General features: G+C 38.8%; 1 long non-coding RNA gene across 1 annotated transcript; it reads right to left on the minus strand.

The window, feature by feature from the left end:
* Positions 1-166: 166 nt before the first annotated feature.
* LOC137594850 (uncharacterized) lies at positions 167-1,447 on the minus strand. The gene is made up of 4 exons (XR_011035357.1): positions 1,332-1,447; positions 1,118-1,171; positions 507-644; positions 167-400 (listed from the first exon to the last, which is right to left on the minus strand). It is a non-coding gene; the product is annotated as an uncharacterized lncRNA (long non-coding RNA).
* Between the last annotated feature and the right edge of the window lie 9,718 nt (positions 1,448-11,165).

Raw genomic sequence — 11,165 nt, forward strand, 5'->3', positions numbered from 1 at the left:
GAATGTTTTTTAACAAAACTTGTAGCAAAACTTAGAAATTAAAAGGTTGCATTATTCTATAAAATCTCCCAAAAAAAATGTAACATTAAATTAAAACTTCAATTGCAACTTAGAATGAAATTTTTGCAACTCTAGTTTTTAAACTTATAAAAATATAAAAACTTAGATGTATTCGACCTCTGGAACCAAATTTAAGATTTATTTTTTAGAGCTGTAATCCGGTTCTTGACGTAAAACTTTATGCCAAGCCAATCTCTGTCTTTGAGTGCCACTTTTTCCAGTTCTAGACACTTATCGCAATCATTTTTCCTTGGAACCTGACAAGAAGTGATGAATGACATCATGTGCTGTTCAACTGCAATGATCTCTTCTGTTTTCCACGGCCTTCTCTTGAAAGGACCTATAAAACAGTTAAACATACAATTTTCTGTTACTGCTCAATGCCATCAGTATTCTACAATCATACGCTGAAAGTTATGTGACAGAAATACTCTTAGAAACCTTACGTCTTTTCATTTCTGGTGAGAGGAAAGTGGAGGTTTGGGGAGGTGCCACAAGGTCCTGCTCCATTGCTGTATTACTATTGTCCTCCGCTGTTTTTGCATCATCATTCACGTCTGGCACTTTGATCTCCGTCTCACTTTCTGAAAACCAGAGGAGTATAAATTGCAAAATAAAATTTAAATAAAAAGACGGAATCTGTAGGATACAAACCCAATTACCTATTCGTCATCTTGATATGATCAACTAAGGTAAAAGTCCAGGCCAACAGCTTTAACTGCACAGGGCTTTTTACACAGTACAAGGGGAATATTCTTACGTATGAAAGGCAAACAATCTTTAAGTAGTTAAACATCCTCATCATATCATCTCAATATTTTATGTTCATAAAATCAATGATAAATTCTTTGTGACCCGAAGCAACAGCTTTTAAATAAGCAGGACATGTCAAATTCAAATTCATATTGAATAAAATTACATCAGATTCAATATCAACAGTTATCCAGTGTTAAAGAATTTGAACATGCATTAGAACAGAAATTTAATTACAGGCATCCCTAAATTAAAATACAAAGTTTGGATAAAGAAGCATTATTATGAAAGACTATGAAAATACCTTGGCAGTCTTGCTCACTGGCCACCTCAACATCACTGTCCACACTCACTTGCTCTGTGAGTAGATAGTTGGTTGCAAAGAGGATAGGAGATAGGGAAATGACTTATGAATTCAGGCTGAAATACTTTTAATTGCTGTAGTCTATAAAACATTGGTCATGTTAAATGGATTTAAACATGTAAATTATTAAATCTGAATAATAAATGACAAATACCCTCTGGATCGATGTGGATGTCATCCAGACCCTTGCCCTTGAATTCGGCCAAACGTCCCTGCTCCATTACCATCAGAACCTTGCTAATTTTAGCAAGCTGCAGGGTACCTTCAGGGAGTCTGTAAAATTGTCGATGCACTCTTATGTCATGTCCAAGAAAATCCGCTAACTGATCAAGTTCAGTGTTACTAAGATTTAAAACTTGAGACAAAGTTCCCGTTTGCTTGCGGAGTTTTGTGGAGGTGAGATTTTGAGGACTTTTTGCTCCACAAACAGCAGCAAAATGGCGTAGGCAATCAGACCCACGGTAACTGGTAAGTGCATACGGTCTTGCAAATAAGTACATGTTCTCCTTTGTAATGCCACATTCATGCCGTTTGCTCGTGAGAAGGTCTAAAGCTTGTTGCATTGGCGGGGTCAAAAGGACAGGAACCTTTCTTCCCCTTTTCCCTCTTATCTCTATCCTCCCGAAATGCTGACAAAGTTTCTTTTCGAGGTCTGAGAGGGCAATATTTGCATCTTCCAGAGGGTCTGTGCTACTTTTAGACAAATATGCAGAGAGGGGCATTTTGGACACCTCCCCTGCTCTTCTTCGGTTGAATAAGATGACTTGAGTCAAAGTAACTTTTGTTAGCTCTGCCCATGTCTGAGGGGTTGCTTCTGTGGACAACTGACTGCGAAATTTTTGATTGTGCTCTTCTAAAAAGGAATGAAGAGTCTGGACATCTTTTGTGAATGGAAGCAAAAGTGGTGCATTCCATTTAGACTCTTTAAGTACTCTCAGTGATGTAGCTGATATCAACTCATTCCACTTGGCCTCATACACTCTACGGAAGGTACGAGCTTCTTTGGCTGCATTGTAGTTGCACTGGACATTTGCACGACTTTCAACAAGAAGTGAAATCCTTGTCAGGCTGTGTCCAATTTTGAGAGCAAGGCTTGGGCTTTTGTATGTATTAGTCTTACTATCATACCCAGCTACACATCTTACTGCTTCCACAACATGCATAAAATTTGAGGGTTTGATGTGGTCCTCAAGGGTCTTCAAGGGAGACACTTTTCTTGAGCACACCAGAAGCCGTCCCATCTCCCTTAATTTCTGCCGTATATATTCATGTTTTCCAACATCATATCCAAGACGATTATACAGGTGCTCACCATACTCCACGATACAGGGGTCAGATTTGACAATTAAATAAACTTCATCTTGCACCATGTTGTTTATCAACTTCCAAAATTCTTTTTTGACACCAGGAGGTGGAGGTACAGCAAATGCACAAAGGGCTTGGGCACGTGTTTTGCCAGGTTCTTTTACAGCTGGCTTGAACTTGCAGATCAACAAGTGACGCCAAATGACCTTCCTTGCAAAGAAACCTTGGCAATATGAACAATGAAGGTAATCTGCTACTTGAGAATCCATTCTTGGTTTCTTGCGAGGAACAAGCTCACCAACACCGTCCTTCATTACCTCAACATTGTGAGCAAAATTGCCCCTGTTTCTCAGCTGCTCCAGATGCATTTTTCTGTCTTTAGAACCTTTTGGGAAGGACACAGCCAGTGCAACCTCTGGCTTATCTAGATGAGCACGCTCCAAATGCCTTGCAATTTTAAGTAATCCAAGTTTACAGTACAGGCAATACTGCTTTTTGTTGTACAACCTTGACCCATTGTCCCTTTTGCATACGGCAGATACAGTAAGTGAAGCATCGCTGGATGATAGACTGTGTGGACTATTTTTATCCAAATCATGTGTTGAGGAAGGGTCAATACTCTCTCCCAGGCCACTCGATGATTGACCACTCAGTGTGTCTGCACATGGACTGCTACAGATTTGTGTATTATCCCGAGGACCAGACCTCAAGCTTTTCTTTATCGTCAAATGTCTTTTTCGTATGTGCTTAGAACAGCCTCTGTTAAGCTTTGTTGGTGGGGGACATTTATACTTTGAGTTATCCTCTGTCTCAGTCTCCATCTCTGTATCTGACTCATCCTCACTTTTTCCAGGAATATATTCTTCTTCACTACCGTCTGAAGACGTGTCATAAAGTTCAGCAGGATCGAAGTGAATTTGATCATTCATCTTCAGAAAAGAAAAGAAACTGAATTAAAATCCAATATTGTCTTTAACAATGAATATTTGATGAGGAATATGAGAAAACAAACATGTAGTACATTGCTAAAGTTATGTTCTTTACCTGTAGGGTTTTTCTTCTCCTCCGCCGTGGGACACAGTCTTTGTTTTGGTTGACAAGGCAGTGTTTGGAGAAGGGCTTCTTTGTAATTCCAGTCTGTGTGGAATTCCAGTTGAAATAAATGTTATGTAATGTTAATTTGGAGCAATTTGGAGCAATTTGGAGCACAAGACAAAAATAGCTTCGATACATAAACATGGAATTATAATGCCTGAAAGATTTGACTGACTTCTTGACACCTAAGACACTACATAGTTCACAATGGAAGAATTCAATAAAAAACATTTCCTATGTGGGCTGGGTGTCAAGTTCATCTAAAATCCACAACAACAACAATATACTGAATAACGCATGACACAAAAGGAATGTGGACAATTCTACAAAAAATACAATCAAAAATGAAATACGAGGTAGTAAATTGAGTATTTTAAAACCTTTCCAGCTACCACCCACATTAGGAGTGCTTTGCAGTAAAATTTATGTATCCTGAATAGATTTTACCTTGCTGTACATACTAGGCTAAATTAATGTCTTTCGACATGCATCAGATTAACTACCTCACATAGTCCACTCAAATACCTCTTAACTGATACTTGATTGTGCTTGGAGGTAAAATGGATGTATCCTAAATAGATTTTACTTTGATGTCAATACAACCAATAATGAATGCAGGAAGTTTCTCTGACTCCATGGAAAAACAAGGCTACATTAATGTCTACGAACTGCATTACATTAACTGCCTCGGGCGGTCCAAAAAGATACCTCTTAACTGACACTTGAATGTGTTTGGTAGTAAAACTGCTATATCCTGAATAGATTTTACTTTGATGTCATGCAAGTATTAACCACAGCTTTAATTTCCATCACAGGCATGTACTGTAGCTCTCACTTACACAGTAATGACTAATTAAGTACAACAACATGTAATGATAAAGTATGGGTAAAGGAAAACAATCTCTATCTGCAAGCTCATGTGAAAACAAATCTTGATCTCTGGTCACATTAATTGTCTTATGGCAAGCAAAATATTCTTCGTAGTTCATGGGCACAAACGGAAAATTTCTCTCTTAAATGTGCATTATATCAACCACCTCACGGGGTCCCCACAAATACCTCTAACCTGACATCTGAGAGTGTGTTTAACAGCATCTTTAAGAGTATAACTGACCTACTGCTCTTTTTCCGTACAAACAGTTTGAACTTAATTAACCAGGTAAGCCTTTAATTAACAAGTGGTACCTTGTGTGGAAAAACTGGGGAGTCCAGTGATTCCTCTTCAGTGACATTCACAAGTTCACCCTCAGATGTTCCAGCCAAAGTTTCCTGTACCATGGAAAGGACAATTTTCAACATTAACAGCAATATTTTAATCAGCATTAAGTTTATTTGAAGCAAACACATTATGTGCCATATGAAACCAATATAGAATGCAGGAGGTTTCTCTGAGTCCATGGACAAAAAAGGCTACATTAAACGAACTGCATTACATTAACTGCCTCGGGCGGTCCCAAAAATACCTCTTAACTGACACTTGAATGTGCTTGGTGGTAAAACTGCTATATCCTGAATAGATTTTACTTTGATGTCAATACAAGTATTAACCACAGCTTTAATTTCCATCACAGGCATGTACTGTAGCTCTCACTTACACAGTAATGACTAATTAGGTACAACAACATGTAGTGATCAAGTATGGGCAAAGGAAAACAATCTCTATCTGCAAGCTCATGTGAAAACAAATCTTGATCTCTGGTCACATTAATTGTCTTATGGCAAGCAAAATTTTCCTCGTAGTTCATGGGCACAAACGGAAAATTTCTCTCTTAAATGTGCATTATATCAACCACCTCACGGGGTCCCCACAAATACTTCTCACCTGACGTGTGACGGTGTGCTTGTCAGCAAATCAGTAAGAACCTGGCCCATCCCCCACCCATCAGGAACAGTTGCCAAAGTCCCCTCAAATACCTCTAACCTGACATCTGAGAGTGTGCTTAACAGCATCTTTAAGAGTATAACTGACCTACTGCTCTTTTTCTGTACAAACAGTTTGAACTTAATTAACCAGCTAAGCCTTTAATTAACAAGTGGTACCTTGTGTGGAAAAACTGGGGAATCCAGTGATTCCTCTTCAGTGACATTCACAAGTTCACCCTCAGATGTTCCAGCCAAAGTTTCCTATACCATGGAAAGGACAATTTTCAACATTAACAGCAATATTTTAATCACCATTAAGATTATTTTAAGCAAACACATTATGTGCCATATGAAACCAATATAGAATGCAGGAGGTTTCTCTGAGTCCATGGACAAAAAAGGCTACATTAAACGAATTGCATTACATTAACTGCCTCGGGCGGTCCCAAAAATACCTCTTAACTGACACTTGAATGTGCTTGGTGGTAAAACTGCTATATCCTGAATAGATTTTACTTTGATGTCAATACAAGTATTAACCACAGCTTTAATTTCCATCACAGGAATGTACTTTAGCTCTCACTTACACAGTAATGACTAATTAGGTACAACAACATGTAGTGATCAAGTATGGGCAAAGGAAAACAATCTCTATCTGCAAGCTCATGTGAAAACAAATCTTGATCTCTGGTCACATTAATTGTCTTATGGCAAGCAAAATTTTCCTCGTAGTTCATGGGCACAAACGGAAAATTTCTCTCTTAAATGTGCATTATATCAACCACCTCACGGGGTCCCCACAAATACTTCTCACCTGACGTGTGACGGTGTGCTTGTCAGCAAATCAGTAAGAACCTGGCCCATCCCCCACCCATCAGGAACAGTTGCCAAAGTCCCCTCAAATACCTCTAACCTGACATCTGAGAGTGTGCTTAACAGCATCTTTAAGAGTATAACTGACCTACTGCTCTTTTTCTGTACAAACAGTTTGAACTTAATTAACCAGCTAAGCCTTTAATTAACAAGTGGTACCTTGTGTGGAAAAACTGGGGAGTCCAATGATTCCTCTTCAGTGACATTCACAAGTTCACCCTCAGATGTTCCAGCCAAAGTTTCCTATACCATGGAAAGGACAATTTTCAACATTAACAGCAATATTTTAATCACCATTAAGTTTATTTGAAGCAAACACATTATGTGCCATATGAAACCAATATAGAATGCAGGAGGTTTCTCTGAGTCCATGGACAAAAAAGGCTACATTAAACGAATTGCATTACATTAACTGCCTCGGGCGGTCCCAAAAATACCTCTTAACTGACACTTGAATGTGCTTGGTGGTAAAACTGCTATATCCTGAATAGATTTTACTTTGATGTCAATACAAGTATTAACCACAGCTTTAATTTCCATCACAGGAATGTACTTTAGCTCTCACTTACACAGTAATGACTAATTAGGTACAACAACATGTAGTGATCAAGTATGGGCAAAGGAAAACAATCTCTATCTGCAAGCTCATGTGAAAACAAATCTTGATCTCTGGTCACATTAATTGTCTTATGGCAAGCAAAATATTCTTCGTAGTTCATGGGCACAAACGGAAAATTTCTCTCTTAAATGTGCATTATATCAACCACCTCACGGGGTCCCCACAAATACTTCTCACCTGACGTGTGACGGTGTGCTTGTCAGCAAATCAGTAAGAACCTGGCCCATCCCCCACCCATCAGGAACAGTTGCCAAAGTCCCCTCAAATACTTCTAACCTGACATCTGAGAGTGTGCTTAACAGCATCTTTAAGAGTATAACTGACCTACTGCTCTTTTTCTGTACAAACAGTTTGAACTTAATTAACCAGGTAAGCCTTTAATTAACAAGTGGTACCTTGTGTGGACAAACTGGGGAGTCCAGTGATTCCTCTTCAGTGACATTCACAAGTTCACCCTCAGATGTTCCAGCCAAATTTTCCTATACCATGGAAAGGACAATTTTCAACATTAACAGCAATATTTTAATCACCATTAAGTTTATTTGAAGCAAACACATTATGTGCCATATGAAACCAATATAGAATGCAGGAGGTTTCTCTGAGTCGATGGACAAAAAAGGCTACATTAAACGAACTGCATTACATTAACTGCCTCGGGCGGTCCCAAAAATACCTCTTAACTGACACTTGAATGTGCTTGGTGGTAAAACTGCTATATCCTGAATAGATTTTACTTTGATGTCAATACAAGTATTAACCACAGCTTTAATTTCCATCACAGGAATGTACTGTAGCTCTCACTTACACAGTAATGACTAATTAGGTACAACAACATGTAGTGATCAAGTATGGGCAAAGGAAAACAATCTCTATCTGCAAGCTCATGTGAAAACAAATCTTGATCTCTGGTCACATTAATTGTCTTATGGCAAGCAAAATATTCTTCGTAGTTCATGGGCACAAACGGAAAATTTCTCTCTTAAATGTGCATTATATCAACCACCTCACGGGGTCCCCACAAATACTTCTCACCTGACGTGTGACGGTGTGCTTGTCAGCAAATCAGTAAGAACCTGGCCCATCCCCCACCCATCAGGAACAGTTGCCAAAGTCCCCTCAAATACCTCTAACCTGACATCTGAGAGTGTGCTTAACAGCATCTTTAAGAGTATAACTGACCTACTGCTCTTTTTCCATACAAACAGTTTGACCTTAAATAAACAATGTAAGCCTTAAATTAACAAGTGGTACCTTGTGTGGACAAACTGGGGAGTCCAGTGATTCCTCTTCGGTGACAATCACAAATTCACCCTCAGATGTTCCAGCCAAAGTTTCCTATACCATGGAAAGGACAATTTTCAACATTAACAGCAATATTTTAATCGGCATTAAGTTTATCTGAAGCAAACACATTATGTGCCATATGAAACCAATATAGAATGCAGGAGGTTTCTCTGAGTCGATGGACAAAAAAGGCTACATTAAACGAACTGCATTACATTAACTGCCTCGGGCGGTCCCAAAAATACCTCTTAACTGACACTTGAATGTGCTTGGTGGTAAAACTGCTATATCCTGAATAGATTTTACTTTGATGTCAATACAAGTATTAACCACAGCTTTAATTTCCATCACAGGAATGTACTGTAGCTCTCACTTACACAGTAATGACTAATTAGGTACAACAACATGTAGTGATCAAGTATGGGCAAAGGAAAACAATCTCTATCTGCAAGCTCATGTGAAAACAAATCTTGATCTCTGGTCACATTAATTGTCTTATGGCAAGCAAAATATTCTTCGTAGTTCATGGGCACAAACGGAAAATTTCTCTCTTAAATGTGCATTATATCAACCACCTCACGGGGTCCCCACAAATACTTCTCACCTGACGTGTGACGGTGTGCTTGTCAGCAAATCAGTAAGAACCTGGCCCATCCCCCACCCATCAGGAACAGTTGCCAAAGTCCCCTCAAATACCTCTAACCTGACATCTGAGAGTGTGCTTAACAGCATCTTTAAGAGCATAACTGACCTACTGCTCTTTTTCCATACAAACAGTTTGACCTTAAATAAACAAGGTAAGCCTTAAATTAACAAGTGGTACCTTGTGTGGACAAACTGGGGAGTCCAGTGATTCCTCTTCGGTGACAATCACAAATTCACCCTCAGATGTTCCAGCCAAAGTTTCCTATACCATGGAAAGGACAATTTTCAACATTAACAGCAATATTTTAATCGGCATTAAGTTTATCTGAAGCAAACACATTATGTGCAATATGAAACCAATATAGAATGCAGGAGGTTTCTCTGAGTCCATGGACAAAAAAGGCTACATTAAACGAACTGCATTACATTAACTGCCTCGGGCGGTCCCAAAAATACCTCTTAACTGACACTTGAATGTGCTTGGTAGTAAAACTGCTATATCCTGAATAGATTTTACTTTGATGTCAATACAAGTATTAACCACAGCTTTAATTTCCATCACAGGAATGTACTGTAGCTCTGACTTACACAGTAATGACTAATTAGTTACAACCACATGTAGTGATCAAGTATGGGCAAAGAAAAACAATCTCTATCTGCAAGCTCATGTGAAAACAAATCTTGATCTCTGGTCACATTAATTGTCTTATGGCAAGCAAAATATTCTTCGTAGTTCATGGGCACAAACGGAAAGTTTCTCTCTTAAATGTGCATTATATCAACCACCTCACGGGGTCCCCACAAATACTTCTCACCTGACGTGTGACGGTGTGCTTGTCAGCAAATCAGTAAGAACCTGGCCCATCCCCCACCCATCAGGAACAGTTGCCAAAGTCCCCTCAAATACCTCTAACCTGACATCTGAGAGTGTGCTTAACAGCATCTTTAAGAGTATAACTGACCTACTGCTCTTTTTCCATACAAACAGTTTGACCTTAAATAAACAAGGTAAGCCTTAAATTAACAAGTGGTACCTTGTGTGGACAAACTGGGGAGTCCAGTGATTCCTCTTCGGTGACAATCACAAATTCACCCTCAGATGTTCCAGCCAAAGTTTCCTATACCATGGAAAGGACAATTTTCAACATTAACAGCAATATTTTAATCGGCATTAAGTTTATCTGAAGCAAACACATTATGTGCAATATGAAACCAATATAGAATGCAGGAGGTTTCTCTGAGTCCATGGACAAAAAAGGCTACATTAAACGAACTGCATTACATTAACTGCCTCGGGCGGTCCCAAAAATACCTCTTAACTGACACTTGAATGTGCTTGGTAGTAAAACTGCTATATCCTGAATAGATTTTACTTTGATGTCAATACAAGTATTAACCACAGCTTTAATTTCCATCACAGGAATGTACTGTAGCTCTGACTTACACAGTAATGACTAATTAGTTACAACCACATGTAGTGATCAAGTATGGGCAAAGAAAAACAATCTCTATCTGCAAGCTCATGTGAAAACAAATCTTGATCTCTGGTCACATTAATTGTCTTATGGCAAGCAAAATATTCTTCGTAGTTCATGGGCACAAACGGAAAGTTTCTCTCTTAAATGTGCATTATATCAACCACCTCACGGGGTCCCCACAAATACTTCTCACCTGACGTGTGACAGTGTGCTTGTCAGCAAATCAGTAAGATCCTGGCCCATCCCCCACCCATCAGGAACAGTTGCCAAAGTCCCCTCAAATACCTCTAACCTGACATCTGAGAGTGGGCATAACAGCATCTTTAAGAGTATAACTGACCTACTGCTCCTTTTCAGTACAAACAGTTTGACCTTAAATAAACCAGGTAAGCCTTAAATTAACAAGTGGTACCTTGTGTGGACAAACTGGGGAGTCTAGTGGTTCCTCTTTAGTGACAATCACAAGTTCACCCTCAGATGTTGCATACAAAGTTTCCTATACCATGGAAAGGACAATTTTCAACATTAACAGCAATATTTTAATCACCATTAAGTTTATTTGAAGCAAACACATTATGTGCCATATGAAACCAATATAGAATGCAGGAGGTTTCTCTGAGTCCATGGACAAAAAAGGCTACATTAATGTCTACGAACTGCATTACATTAACTGCCTCGGGCAGTCCCAAAAAATACCTCTTAACTGACACATGAATTTGCTTGGTAAACTGCCATATCCTGAATAGATTTTACTTTGATGTCAATACAAATATTAACCACAGCTTTAATTTCCATCACAGGAATGTACAGTAGCTCTGACTTACAT

This window comes from Antennarius striatus, chromosome 5 (assembly GCF_040054535.1).
Source record: "Antennarius striatus isolate MH-2024 chromosome 5, ASM4005453v1, whole genome shotgun sequence".
NCBI lineage: Eukaryota > Metazoa > Chordata > Actinopteri > Lophiiformes > Antennariidae > Antennarius > Antennarius striatus.